The sequence below is a fragment of the Pinus tabuliformis genome, chromosome J (assembly GCF_031772625.1).
Source record: "Pinus tabuliformis cultivar Carrire ecotype Pingquan chromosome J, CPIR1, whole genome shotgun sequence".
Lineage (NCBI taxonomy): Eukaryota > Viridiplantae > Streptophyta > Pinopsida > Pinales > Pinaceae > Pinus > Pinus tabuliformis.
The window spans coordinates 1337027448-1337043419 of record NC_142295.1 but is presented as its reverse complement, the minus strand read 5'-3'; positions in this window follow the sequence as shown (position 1 = coordinate 1337043419).

Sequence of the window (15972 nt, the reverse complement as noted above, 5' to 3'; positions counted from 1 at the left end):
GGATGGGGTCCCTAGGGTCAATTTTTGTCAGTTAAGTCAATTTTTGTAATAGTTTTTTTTAAATAACCTAAAGTATTCATGAAATTTAGAAGCGGAGCATGAAGCTAAGTAACACTCAAATGAGGCATTATTCCCTAGTATGGGTAGGTGATAGGATGGATTTGAGACTCGCCCATGGTCCGTGCACCATGGTATTGTAATGAAAAGGATATATATATTAGAGTCATAGCGAGTCTAAGGAGTAAAACTTTTGTGAAGAGTCATTGTAAGGGCAAGGTGCTAAAGCAGTCAAGGTTTGTTTCCTCTACTTAGGCAAAAGGGGAAGGCTCCTCCAACATAGTGTGCGGAGACCTTGGTAAGTCTGCAACTAAGTGCGAGGGCACCTGCAGCTAGGTGTGCAGGGATAAGAAGTCTGTATCTGAATGATTATACTTAATAAAGACTATTTTGAGCCGAATCCATACATCTGTGCCTTGTTTATTGTTTCAGTTAAGTTTGTATATATCCACAATTTGTTATGACTTATGTGAATTAATTCTTGTTTATTACGCAATAGTAGTGGATATGTATCTTTTATGCATGTTAATAAAAAATTAAGACCTTCGCGAAGAGTTGGAAGGTGTTGGAATAATTTTACAGTAGTTGATCAATCACAAGAGTTAGGGTTGCGTGAAGGTAGATATAAATCTTAAGATCCTTAGGAAGACCATCACATAGGCCTCTGGATGTAGAAACCTAGTTCTAGCATCCCCGAATACTACTTTGGGTGAGACTGCAACTTGTGCTACATAGGTTGTTTCCGAAAGGTCTAGCAGTTAAGGTTTTGTTGGTTGGTGTGAATAACTCGGAACCTAGGTCAGGCCCCCTCAAGCGATAAAATGGTTCCATTGCTAGGATCGGGATCAATTTGAGGAATGTGTGATGTCAAATAAGTGGTTTCATACTAATAAATAAATTGAGAAGTGGCTCGATCGAAAAGAACAATGGTTGAATAGATACCTATACTTAGGGGAAACCAAAAACCTTTTATGTTTCCTCCCTTGCAAATTGCACAAGAGGATTTTGAGATTAGCAGACAGTTAGGGTATATGGAGACTTGACGACCCTATTGTGTGGATGTCAGAGATGGTGAGGCACTTGGAAGCTTGAGAAAATAACATCACCCGGGCTATTTATCACTGCATTGATCATATAATAGGATGATTTGTCACTAATATTACGATTGATACGTCAATCAAATATAGCAAAGCAGAGCACAGGATCTTCAAGGGACTGCAAGGTAAGTATTTAAAATCTCTGAAAACATGGATTAAGATTCTGTTGTGTGAAAAAAGGGTTATTCCATTACCTTGATGTTTGGGACTATGTGAAGCGGACAACCCTTGAGAAGGAATGTAGAATCAGGCTCTGAATATACTCTGCTATTCAGGTCCTCTTTAAGGGATGACAAAGGAACTATTCTGAATACACCATGAAGTGTGCTGCAGTTTGTAGGTCATGGTATCCCATAAATACCTCATCCATGCACTCCACCTCCACCTCCACCTTCACCGCATATGCCTACACCTTCACCTCCACCTCCACCTCCACCTCCACCATTCAACATGGTGTTACACAAGATTTTGTCACTGTCCCTATACTCCTTATTCCATGATCCCAGAGGACCTCTACAGTGACCCTCATGTCTTTTTCCATCATGAAGAAACTCCCATTATGTCCCTCTTCATGAGCATAACATTTCCATTTTGCATCATTTCTGAAGAATCTTCCTTTTACCCCAGTTTATAGGACTGCCGCTAATGACTAGCTCATTCCCCACACCGATTTGCAGAGTTTAACATTGGGACTAGCGTCGATCAGCACTAATGAGCCTTGTCTCAGTCGCGTCGATCCTCTTTTGGCAAGTTTTTTAAATATGGAGTCGAAGCTTCCAGGTCTAGAAGCTTCGTAATGAACGTCTGGTAAATAGTTGGGCTAGATGGAGCTGAGGAAGTCAGTTTGGGCTCCTTTCCCCTATTAGGATGGAACCAACCCAGGATATAAAGCCTTCTCCCATGATAAGAGGAGCCATCTCCCCTCCATCCGAGCTATATAAAACCCTCCTTTTACAAGATTCACTAGTTTCAGTATTGGTATTTTTGGAGCTTGAATAATCAGCAAGACATCTATAGCTTGTAGCTTTCTAGTTTATGTTTGAGGGAGAATAGTGTGTTTGGTTTGGTTTGAGACTAAAGGGAAGAGGCCTTAAAACTTCCATTGTTGGGGCTATCCATGAGATGCTAGTAATAGTATGGGAAGAAGGATATGCCTGAGGAGACCAACAACATCAAGGCATTGGTTGTAATCTCTTTCTGGAATTATATCAATACAACTATTGATTGATTTCCTACATTAAAGTGTTATCTTACATTTCATGGCTTAATGTTCCTTGACATGTTAAGTAGGCTCAATGCAATTTGTATGCTATCATGTTTGTTTTTGTTGTTTGTTTGCTTGTTTCAGGTATTCAAAGGAAGGAAACGGAAAGTAGCTGGAGTAAGGAAGAAAGATAATCACCAAGTAGAATAGCATTCTAAGAGGTAGCCCTCTTATTTGATTCTAGATTAAGGAAGTTTTCAATAGATTGTTATTTTGTGGCTAGACCTACTCTCTCGAGCTAGAGGAATTGTTTGTGTCTGCACTGAGAATTTACTTGCACCACAAATTGGCAACTCCACTGGGGAGCCAATCCTTCTATTTGATTGATTATCATTTTATGTTTTTGTGTGAACTTCTCTACTATCACCATTTCCCTTTAGTGTTCTCTGCTTTGCCTGGTTTACTACTCTGAGTCTGAAATTTACAGTGGAAAGTATGGTTTTAGCCATTGAAAATTTTTATTCTTTCCTTGAATCCTCGGTCAACGCATTTATTTTTCAGATAGACACGCCGATCATTGTGAGTTTCTCTAAAACAGTCACGCTGACCCCCCTTCTAGCGCTTTTTGTTAGTTAGGCAGTTGCGTTGATTCCTGTAGGTGAAGATCAAGGTTTCTCCTGGATCATAACTAGTGTGTCTTGCCCTCTTAATTTCTGCAATTTAGCTCGTTTTTCCTGTGTTCTCCCTAACTGGAAAGCTTCATTGGCTTGGTTTGTGTGCTTGTTTGGCTTGCCTTCTTTTACTTGATTTTTGAGTCTTTGGATGGTTTGTGGCCTTAGGGCGTCTAGGTCATTATCAATTTAGCTATTTGTGTGCTCAGAAATTCAAGTTGTTGGTTAGCTACTCCATGCATTTTCGTTTTTTAGACCTTTTATCACTTTTATTTCAATTAAATAAGTTTGAAAAGTTTCGTTTGTTATTCTCTTGATTAAGCGTCTCTTTTTGGGCATAGATTACATTTCTCATATTGTTCTTGATTGAATCGTTGCATCATTGGTTTGGAAGGAATTCTCTTTTCGCGCTTTCCATTTGATTGATGTTGATTGTTTTGAAAAATTTTCATTGAAGTGTTTGTGAAAGATTCATGTTATCATTCAATTGAAAAGTACATAATTCTAGTTTGTTGAATCAATATGTTACATTAGGTAGCATCCTTAAAGACTAGAGTCACATAATCATTTGTATTCGAAAAGAAATGAATTCTCTTTAGTGTTAAAAGGACAAGTTGAAGTGCATTTTCTAGGAAGATTTACTGCATTTTGGAGATTTATTAGTGAAAGATTTTATTCTTTGATTGTTGCATTGATTGTGTGTTCTCTATCTCTCAATTAGTGTTAACTTTCATCGAAGGAAAAGATTTCCTTTCTCATATATCTGCATGTAGTAGCTTTTTTAGTTGACAGCATAGGGCCTTGTAATTGAAACCTAATTCAACATCAACCATTAAAATCTAGTGATTTAACCTAAAGAAGCATTGAAACTTAATGCTTATATTTAGAGGACTAGGCTAGAGATGTGTTCCGGTGTCTTTAAACCTAGTAGTTGTCGTTCACTTCGGCATTAGAGAAAGCTAGTATAGACTTGTGCTCCCCGTACTGTCACGTATATAATGGGAGACCCAACTAGGTTTGCAATCCTTTATCTTTAGGAAGTTGAGTTTGCCTCCTTCTAAACATGATACACCGAACACAACATTCAGAGAGATTGTCTACTCGTACTTTTTTATTTGCCAGGAGGTATTCTGAAGTTCACAGTTACCTGGAAATCCCTTTTGCCTAGATTATCCTGAGTAGTTGTTTTGGTATTTTTGACTCTTTAAATTTAAAATATCATTGAGCGCTTGTCCTTTCGAGCTCGTTTTAAATCTGAAAGCGACTAGAGTTACCTTTCGTCCTTTTCACGAATCTTAAAATATGAAAAGGTAAAGTTTTGTTTCAATGTCTTAAAATTAACTACCCATGAAATATTGTTGGTTAAATTTATATTCCTTAGTGATTCTTTAGGGTCGTTTCTAATGGTAACATTTGCAGAGTCTACCAGTGAAGGATTCTCCTCAAATGGGAGTCCTAGCCCTTTTCCTTCTTTTGGAAATGTTGGTGCTCCTTATATGGTGACATTGTCCCTCCCTGGGTTAACCATTGGTTTACCTATCTAGCTATTTTCAACCTCGGTGGTTCTGAGTGTCCCAAATCCTGTCCAACCATCTCCTTCATCTGAACTAGATCATGTTGATTTGAAGGTTGAACTCTCACCTTATTCCCCTGTTTCTTCATCTTCCCCTTCTACTTTGCCTAGTGAAAGTTTGAAATCCAGTAACTAGGAGGCTAAGAAGAAGAAGAATAAGATGATGAAGAAGAAATCAGATAAGAGAGAGGCCAACCGTGCGGTTGTTACTCCAAATGCACCTCTTATAGATAAACCTTTTAAACCTCCATGGAAGGTCAAATTCCCTTGCAAGCTATGTAACGATGACCATTTCCTCTGAGAGTGTCTTGGCATTCCCAGAGTCTTAGAGGTATGGTCTCAAAATCTTGATCGACCATCCCCATCGACCTGTGGAGATCATGTTGATGCTACACCCTCAGCTAGCGATGGTAAGAAGAAAGGGAAAAATAGATTCCTCTATAGGTTATGTGAAGAAGAGAATATTCTTCACCTTTGTCCTCTTATAGATAAAGCATCCAAAGCTTTGGAAAACCTTACAACTCCTCAGGCCCAACTCTCTGTTGGTTATTGGAGGTTTTCTTCTGACCCTCTCCTAGTTGGTAAAGATATTGACTTGGATTCATCTCTTGCCCATCCTGCTCTTCCTAAGCAAGACTCTTTTCTGTCTGTTCCCAATCAACCGTTGGTCAAAAAGAGTGTTGACTTGTCTCCGCCTTCAGTTGATCACTCTGTTCCTAAAGAGAGTGGTGATCATACTGCTCATGTTCTTCTCATCTTCTCAGATTCTCATGAATCAAAGAGCGACCCTCCCATCCCGGTTGTTCAGGAGTGTCTTTCTTCTATTCCTACAGAGTATGGGGGAAATCATATGATACCCCCACCAAGTAGTTTTGTCTTCTCTTTTGTTTGGATTAAATTGACTGCTTTCTGCCTCCCATCTTATGTGCCTTTCCAGATCACAGTACAATCCTATAATATGGTAGTACATGACACTATATTAGCTGAAGGTGCATCTGTTAGCATCATTTCTTCTACTACTTGGCAAGCTTTGGGCTCCCCATAACTTGTGCCTATCACTTAGAATTTGTTGGCTTTCAACAGAGGAACCAATCAAACCTTAGGGGTCCTTCCAAAGTTCCCTATTACTTTGGGAGGAAAGACCGTCTATATAGACGTGATAGTAGTCTAAGGTCCCTTAGATTTAAATATTCTCCTTGGACATGACTATGTTTATGTCATGGGAGCTCTTGTTTCTTCACTTTTCCATGTGGTTTATTTTCCACACGAAGGGAGAATTGTGACTATTAATTAATTCTCATTCGTTGGTCACCAGCCGCCTCCTTTGAAACCATCGTCCCCTATTGGCTCTTCCTTGTAGGTGATACCTTCCCTGCCACAAGTCAATTATGTGGCTACCCATTTTGTCTTCACATCTGTTGATGATTACATAGATGGTATTGTACATTATGTACTGGGGACATTGGAACTTGATCTCTCTTTGGTACCAAATGACATGTATTCCTCCTAGAGCGTGGTTCTTCTGAATAGTGAAGACCTCTCGGGAGCCATGTTCTCTTATGTGTCATGAACAAACATTGTGAGGATAGTTCTTGGTCTTGTGTCAACCTCGTTAAAAATGAAACAAGGAGTCATGAGGATGGTTCCTTGTCTTGTGACAACCTCATTAAAAAATTAATCAAGGTTTGCGAACATAGTTCCTTGTCTTGTGTCAAGCTCGTTAAAAAATGAAACAAGGGTCTTGAGGATAGTTGTTTTATTGTCTCAACCTCATTAAAAACTGAAGCACCTTCCTTTCCAAGTCGATTCTTTGATTAAGATCTCATAAAATCCCACTCGAGTCTTTCCTGGATCTCGAAAATGAACCTTCATTCCATTCACCTAGTTGAATGAAATGAAGCTTGGGGGCATGTACCTCGAATTGAGTCATTACACTGGGGGCATGCAAAATTATCTCAAGCATAGTTTTTCGTTTCAAGCTTTTGTAAACATGAAACTAAATCCAAGCAGAGTTCTCCATGGTTCAAGCTTGTGTAAAAATGAACCCATGCCTGATTTACATCTCGTGATTGTTATTTTAATCAACTAATTTATGCTAGATGAGCCTTGGTTGTTTTATTCCATCACCACCATCTCTCTGGCCGATCATATGCTTTCACTTGGTTGTTTTTATTAGCCAGCCTCTTTACCATTACGTGTTTTGAGTAGTTCCTCCATTGTCAGAACTAGTTGCTACCCTTTATACCACTTGTTACTCCAGGACAAGTTACCTTTAAGCTCTTTTCTGACTCATAAAAGATGAAAAGATTGTCGAGTATTTTTTCCCTTTTTTGACTCGTTAAAGAGAATAAAAATGGGGGGTTTTCTTTCAGCTCTTTTCCGACTCCTAAAACACAAAAATATTGTTGATCTCTTGTCATTTTTGAACTCGTTAAAGGATGCGAAACTTCATTTACCTAGTATACGTTTACCTCTTTTTCGGGCTGGGATAAACTATTTAGGAAAAATGTACTCCTTGACTAAAATGGTTAAGTGGTTCTCTCAAGTATTGTTTTCTACCTTTTTGGGCTCGAGAGACACAAATGTATGAAAATGGACCATGTGGAGTTTTCTTTTCTGTGTATTTTTTAAACTCTCTAAACATGAAAAACATACCGAGTTACACCTTTAGCGAACTTACATGCAAGCATATGCTATCCACTTCAAGCTTGTGATAAAAAATAATTCAGGTACCTACCAGAAATGATGGGGGAAAATGGGAAATTATATTAGTTGTTTCGATAGCTCACTCTTGAACATGTCAGTTTTTGCTTTGTGTCATGTTGGGATATCCTCCTTTTCATCATTGACCTTCCTGGGATGGGCCGTTCATTTTTTTCCTTCCATTTGATCTCTGCCACGTCATCATGACCATTGATCCTATGGATCCAAAAGCTGCCAAACTTTGGAGTCGTGTTGCTAATATGTTCAAGAGTTAGTCCTTCGGCAATTACACTTACTCCCGATTCTCTGTATCATCTGAAACAATTACATCCCTTTCTCTCATGTTGATGATGTGGGATACATTATGGCCCTCCTTTGACATGGTCACTTCCTTTTGACTTCAACTCATTATCCAAGAAGATGGCTGAGAGACTCCCTTCTAGTACCTTAGAGCTTGCATTCCTTAATGGAAACTTCTTCACACTCAATGACAAGTTCACATCTTTGGCTTTCGATCGAGTGATTTCATGGGTGTTCAACTTCAATTCCTTTATTCACATTTCGTGGATTGTGTTGTTAGTACCTTGAGAGCCATTGTCATTATTGGTGGTTTCTCTCACGCTTGTTAAGAGTTCACATCATTGACCGATAATCAAGCGACTTTCTAACATGTTCGACTTCATCACATTTATTCATATATTAGAATTTTTACTTTGATCAGGTCGTCTTGGAGCGCAAGACCCTCGAATTAGATTACAAAAGTCCAGGTTGCGAGGAGTAATGAGTCATTCATGATTATAAACATGATTTTTTAGATGGATGGCTCTGCCCATGCCGTGGATCTAGTTCATATGATCCCTCCAGTCGGATGGTTGCGTCCATGCCAAGGATCCATGCACATGATCTTTTTCTTGATGGATAGTAGTGCTTATACCATTGATTCATGTATTGTTATATGCCTCTCATGTTTATCAGGCATGACTATCAGATTTCAGATATGTACATATATGCTTTCATATAGGTTTTCCGACGATGGGCTCTAGTTCGCCACATCTACTTGTAAATAATTTCATCCCTCACTCTAGTTTGACCTTCACGCTTTAGGGGGCATCTATTACACAATATTTTTTCACTATCCCTGTACTTCCCATTCCATGATCTTGGAGGACCTCTACAGTAACCCTCATGTGTTTCCCATCATGAAGAAACTACCATTATGTCCCTCTTCATGAGCAGAACATTTCCCTTTTGCATCATTTCCCAAGAATCTTCCTTTTACCCCAGTTTATAAGACCGACGCTAATGACCAATTTATCCCTCACGCTGATTTACAGAGTTTAACACTAGTACTAGTTCCAATCAGTGCTACTGAGCCTTGTTTAAGTCACGCCGATCCTCTTTTGGCAAGTTTTTTAAATATGGAGTCGAAGTTTCTAGGACTAGAAGCTTCGTAACGGAAGTCTCGTAAATGGTTGGGATGGATGGAGCCGAGGAAGTCAGTTTGGGCTCCTTTCCCCTATTAGGATGGAACCAACCCAAGAGATAAAGCCTTCTCCCATGATAAGAGGAACCGTCTCCCCTCAATCCAAGCTATATAAACCCCTCCTTTTACAAGATTCACTAGTTTCAGTATTGGTGTTTTTGGAGCTTGAATAATCAACAAGACATTTATAGCTTGTATCTCTCTAATTATGTTTGAGGGAGAATAGTGAGTTTGGTTTGTTTTGAAACCCAAGGGAAGAGGCCTTAAAAATTCCATTGTTAGGGTTATCCATGAGATGCTAATAGAAGTGCGGGAACCCGGATATGTCAGAGGAGACCAACAACGTCAAGGCATGGGTTGTAATCTCTTTCTGAACTTATATGAATACAACTATTGATTGATTTCCTACATTAAAGTCTTATCTTAGATTTTATGGCTTAATGTTCCTTAATCTGTTAAGTAGGTTGAATGCATTTTGTATGCCATCACGTTTGTTGTTGTTGTTTGTTTTCATGTTTCAGGTATTCGAAGGAAGGAAATGGAAAGTAGCTGGAGTAAGGAAGCAGGATCATCACCAAGCAGAGTAACGTTCTAAGAGGTAGGCCCTCTTATTTGGTTCTAGCTTAAGGAAGTTTCCCATAGATTGTTTGTTTGTGGCTAGACCTGCTCTCTCGGGCTAGAGGAATTGTTTGTGTTTGCACTGAGAATTTACATACACCACACATCGCAAACACAATGAAGATGCTGATATTCAAAGGGGTAGGGAGCAAAGACCCCGAAAAATTCTGGTTGGTTGCAAATGTCATGTGGACAGTGCAAAAGATCACTGATGACAGTCTAAAGAAAGCACAACTGGTCACAATGTTGCTGGATAGGGCACTGACTTGGTATATCAAGTACTATCAAGACAAACCTGGCACGACATTGGCAAGAACTTAGAAAGTGTTAAATGGTGAGTTTAAGAAGCCTAAGTCTTAAGCACAATCTGTTATATAGTTTAAGGAGATACAACAAATGGTAAATGAATCCTCATGGGATTTCAATCAGAGGCTAAAATGCCTGATCCAGCAAGCTAATATGAACATCACAGATGAACAACACAAATATTGGTACATTTCTTCGTTGTTTCCTCACCTAAGATTACCATTATCACAACAAATGATAGCAATGCAAGAAGAAGCTGTGGAGATCGCGATGAGGTTAGGAGCCTCACCGGTACAAGATACGAACATTGGAGTACAACATATTCACTCACAGCTGGAAAGTCTGCACCTGGAGTTGCAGAGACTGAAGAAGGGAAAGGAAGCCCAACCTAAAGTTCGCACAGAAGTTTGGTGCTTGAAATGAAAGGGCCATGGTCACGATAAGGACCATTGTCCAGTTTATCAGAATTATCTTATTGGTGGGGGGCTTGTCCCCTTGAAGCCAGAAAATATCGTTGGGTCAAGCACAGGAGCAGAACCATGGTGTGTTATTTGTCAGGTTACACGAAAACATGCAACAAATAATTTCCATCTACTACAGAAGATTGTACAGACCCCCCAGTAGTGGTTTTGTAATTTTTTGCAAATATGTGGGTCATGATGAGCGCCATTATCGAAGTTATGAATTAATGATGGATAGCGCTCCTACTTATTGAATGTAGGCAAAAAATTGGCCTCAGGATCAGGTTGCAGGTGCAACACATAGAGCATTCCAAGGTCATGGAAGAGGAAGAGGAGGAGGGGCTCGTAGAGGTTGCAGACAATTTATTTGCTATAACTGTGGCAAAGTTGGACATTTTGCGCATGACTGTCAGAACCGAAGACATCCATCTTCCCAAAATTGCAAATAGTTTGATCATGTGATAGAATATTTCTCGATACTTATAGCAAAGATCGAGGAAAAGAAGTCGCAGACCCAAAAACCTATGCAAAATGTCCAGATGATGAGGGCAGAGCTCTGTGAAGAAGATCATAACATCAATATAGTGACATGAAGTGGAATTGCCATAGGAGAAGATAAAGGAAAGCAACCCAAGGATGAAGGTTGGGTCTGTAAGACTGCCAATAAATAAGTAGACATTAACCTTAATAGAGCTAAAGAGACCTTCATGGAAGCCAAGAAGAACTTCGTTAAGGCCTCCACCTCAGGAAGCCAAGAGAAATTGCCTGAAACTATTGCAGCGTAGAATATAGACCCCTCACTATTAGCTACATTTTTGAAAACTTGTATAAAGCTACTAAGAGATCAGAAGGCAGTAGAAGGGCTTTAGGAACTGATAGACAATTGTATGGGTAAGATTAATATTCCTTCATAACAGTGCGCTATGAGAAAACTGGGTAAGCATAAGAAGCAGACAAGCCACAAGATGAGGCTGACCATGCAAATAGGAGAGTATGAAATGGACCAAGTCATCCCGGATTTCGGTTCTGATGCAAATGCATTTCCTAAGTAAACATGGGAAATGATGGGGAGGCCTCTGTTGCAATGGTCTCTTATATGGCTATGTGACGGACCTCTAAATTCGACATAAATTAAGGCCCATGCCTCTAATTTAAAACATAAATTAAGGCCTATGATCATCCTTTAGCACATTAAACCTCTATTTTTGCATTAGATAATTTATTTTTAACTTTAGTATATTCATTTTGAAGGTTTATGCATAATTGAATATTTGTGCATAATATTATTTATTTTTTGTGGAATATTATCAGAATATTGTGCAGATTATGAAGAGTTAGAGGAGGAGATAATTTAGGGACTTTCTCCCTACTACTGGAGGATCAATAATAAATAATAATTCAACAAGATATTATGGAATTATGGCACAAATTGTGGAACTCCAATTATTGAGAAAATCTAGGAATGTGTTTCACTAGTCAAGGGAGCAGATCCACCAATCAAGGGAGCAGATCCACTAATCAAGGGATTTCAGTGGCGAAAGCTTCCTCCATCCATAGGGAATGATTCTTAATAATATTTTATAAGTACCAAGTCGAATTTTCCTCTAGGAAATGATTGAGAAAATATAGGAATGTGTTCCTTGCCATTTAATGTAAATTCCTAGTATTGCGGACTAGATCCACTAATCATGCGATTTTGGCGGGGAAAGCTTCCTCCATTCATGGGGAATGATTCCTAATAATTTTTCATAAGAACCAAGTCGAATTTTCCTCTAGGGATAGATTTTCATTAGTGTTATGGTGGAGAGAGCTTGTACTCTTGCAGCTCCATTGTATTTTCTTACAGGGATGTAATCATATTGATGGAATAATGAAGATTGGTTTCATGTTCAGCTTCTAAATCTTGTTCTCCTCCATAGGTATTTGAGTTTCCTTGGTCTTGGCTATCCCAAGAACCTCAAAGCACTTTTTTATTATTTTCTTTCCTTCTTTTCATTGCTTATTCACATGCATCTCTAGTTTTTATTTCTTTCTATTTCTGCATTTAGAATTAATGATTTCTTGTTATGGGATCGAGTTAAATGGTTGATGTAAGTTCTTTTGCAGGATAAAAATCATTATTTCATCCTTGTAAAAGCTTTGGAAGTTCATATTAATCATTGAGCTGCTAGGATTAGTGTTCTTATTCCCAAATCTAGATTGCTACACCTCCTTTTTAGCAAAGAACAATAAATTTCTGCAATTTTTTAGAGCATCCTAACGAGCTTCAATCGAATTTATTCCACTTGAATTAGATCAAAAAAACATTATAGTTAATAAAAATTTCACCGTATTGCATTTACAGTTGATTTGGTTAGTCATTTTTGCAATTTACCAGCTCACTAGTTCTTGAATTTCTAGATTTTCGACAAGGAATGTTTTTTATTTTTTTTGCATGGGTTAACAGAGGTATTTTTGAGTGATTCCATGTGGAATGGGGACCTAAGACATCCTAGTTAATACAAAAAATTTTACTATCCAATTTGGATTTGATTTTCTTGGTCATTCGATGAATTATTGTAAATCTGTACATGTTGTAGGAAATCAAGGGATCCTTTAGGAAATCACTGTAACATCCTGTAGGAAAGCCTGTTTTGAAGCCAAATTGAGGGAAAATCCTCTATGAAGCTAGAAAGGGTTCCCTACTTGTCTTCTAAGCCTTCTGACCATTCACCATCATCTCCAAGCCACTTGCCACATCACGAAAAGAGATTAGCTTTCACACTCTCACATGAAAAAGACAAAAAGAAAAACAAATTTATTTTATTCATTTACATGCACAACAATAGAAGGTTTGATGGTTTGAATTTTCTTGCTTAGGATAGTAGGATTGCATACATGTTAACTTAGCATTCTTTTGAAGCAAAGCCTCTTAGGTGTTAGTTAGAAAATTGTGTGTTTTAGCATTTGATTTCATTATCTTTCCTTGTACTTTCTTTCTTGCAATAGGCTAAGGTTCCATTTCGAACATTTCATTTTCTTCAATTAGTTTAGGATTTGAATTTAGTACATACACTCCATTACATTATGACAACAAAAGAAGGACACATTTTATTTTTCACATATAGTGCCGATATCTCTTAAGTTTGTACGAACCTCGAGTTGGTAATTAAAGTTGATAGCCTTGAGATTTGCAGCATTCTTGTTACAATACCGAGGCTCATCAGTTTTTGGCGTCATTACTGGGGAGGTGTCAAAGTATGCATTGTTTTCTTCCCTAGTTGATTCATTTCTTTTTATTTTTTCCAAAAACAAAAAATAATAGAAAATTGCATTGCATTAGTGTTTTCGTTCAATCATAACAACAACAAAAAATCTCGAACACCAACCCACCCCCCAATTGATCACATGGTGCAGTAAGAGCCACATCACCATTCACTTTTACAAGTAGAGGAAGATGATGACAAATAATATAGAAGAAATGGATGGAGATGATGACAATGAGGAAGATCCTCTCAGATTTCCTATTCAAGATACTGATGGTAGTGTGGACATGAAGAACATCCCTCCATCTTTTCTTCCAAAATTTCCTGGTCTAAGGTCAGAGGATTCAGAAACCTTTCTCTTTGAATTTGAAATTGTTTGTATATCTTATGGTTACTTATTAAAAACTCAAAAATTGAAATTGTTTCCAGCAACTTTGAAGCATAGAGCTCTTAAATGGTTCATGAGTTTAGGGACTAATTCAATAAGATCATGGAATGATATGCAAAATATATTTATAGAAAAATATAAAGATCATGATCTTAAAAAAGAAATCTTTAGAATGAATCAAAGAGAAGATGAGAGTCTAGAGGATCTAATAGACAGGTTCATGTATAATGTTTAGAGGGGAAAACTACATCATTTATCATCTGACACACAAAAAACCCTCTTACTTAGAACAATTAGTGATGAGGGGATTGATCTCCTTGATCTCATGAGTAGAGGTGATGTATACCAATTATCATTTGAGGAAATTTGTGAAACAGGAAAACACATATCAAGAGAAAAAGCAAGGCTAGGTAAATTAGCATCAAGATCGGTAAGTCAAGCTAAACTTGGAAATTTTCTTGATGATTTTAAAACAAAAATTCTTAGCAATCTAACAAAACAAGTAGAAATGTTAAGAATGCAAGATGATGGAAAAGAAAATGATGATATTTGTGTTGCAGTATCATAGGATGTTAAACATTGTCCATCATTACCAAGGTTGAATAAAGTTCACCAAGAGGACAATGGAGCAATTCAATTGCCAATGCAATAATGTTATGTAGCTCCAAGGGGACCATGTCAGCCTATTCAGCCGAATATGATTGAAAAGAGCCTAATTCATAATTTCACGGTTATGCATAACCACCTCGAAGTAATTGGAACACACCTTTTCCTTGGCAACAAGGTTGGTAGGGAACTTATGGGAACCATCCACAATATCCTCAATATTTTCCTCAATATCCTCCATACCCAACTCCATGTTATCCCCAACATTCACCTCCACCACAGCCACAACCCCATCCACATCCATCTCAAATATACACTCCCACTCAAATACCTGTACCACCATTTCCAAACCCACATATTGAATTAGTTCAACCCACTTACAATGTTTAGGTACAAAACTTCCAAAAATCGCCTCTTGAGATCAATGATATTCACCATAGCTCAGGGAGAGTATTGCAAAATATAGATTCTCCTGATGTCATTGAAGGACTGCATCCCGAAGAAGAAGATTCGAAAGAGAAGATCAAAGAATCATGGGTTGCACTTGATGAAGAGAAAACATCAAAATTAGAGATTGAGAGAGCTCCCTCATGGTTACCATCAAATCCTCCATGTATTCAAGAGATCAATAAAAAAAATAGGAAGGCTTGAAGGTCATGGTAGAAGAAGACATAAAAGATGATCCAAATTAGCAAGTCGACCAGAGACATCACAACTATATTGAAATATGGTTCTAGACAGTCACTAAGTTGCAACAATACTCTCTTCTTAAATTGTGCTTGTATTCATCAAAGTCAAAGCAATTGATCACTCAAATCTAGGTACATGTCAAAGCATACATTTCAAGCCTCCACATCATTTTGTCTGTCATCTTGATATGCACATGGCTCCATTGGAAATATTCTTATACTTGAAAGTGATTTTGTTTTTCAAGTAGGGTAGGGTAGAAAAAAAGAAAAAAAAATGAAAAATAAGAGAGAAAAAAAAAATCTCAAGTGAAAACCTCCTTTGAGGTGCCTTAGATTGGCCCATTGATTTAAAACCTCCATGAGGCAGTCAATGGGTTGGGAAAAAAGAAAAAAGGAAAAAAGAAAAGATCCTAGGTGAAAACCTCCTTTGAGGTGTCTAGGTAGACCTACTAGTTGAAAACCTCCTTGAGGCAGCTAGTAGACCTAGAAGAAAAAAAAGGAAAAAATAAAAAATATTTGCTTCATGTATCTCTTTGATGAATGCATGCACTCTCCAACATCTGCAAGCAACAAGAACAAGTTGGTAACAAAAGGAAAATTGGTCAAACATAGTCAAAAGAAATCAAATTTTGACTTTCTCCTACTTCGCCGAAATGCTCCAACAAGGCCAAGGCCATGCCAATCCATCATACTCATCTATTTTCACCATCCACCCATAATTCTCAAGCTTCTACCACTCATTTTCCTTGCTGTCCTAAAAAACTACAGGATGATATGTTTTACTTCAAGATACAAAAATACATAGAGCATAAATTTGTTTTTGACATAACTTGAAAACCATGCATCCATTTGCCAAGTTGTTTCAGGGGGA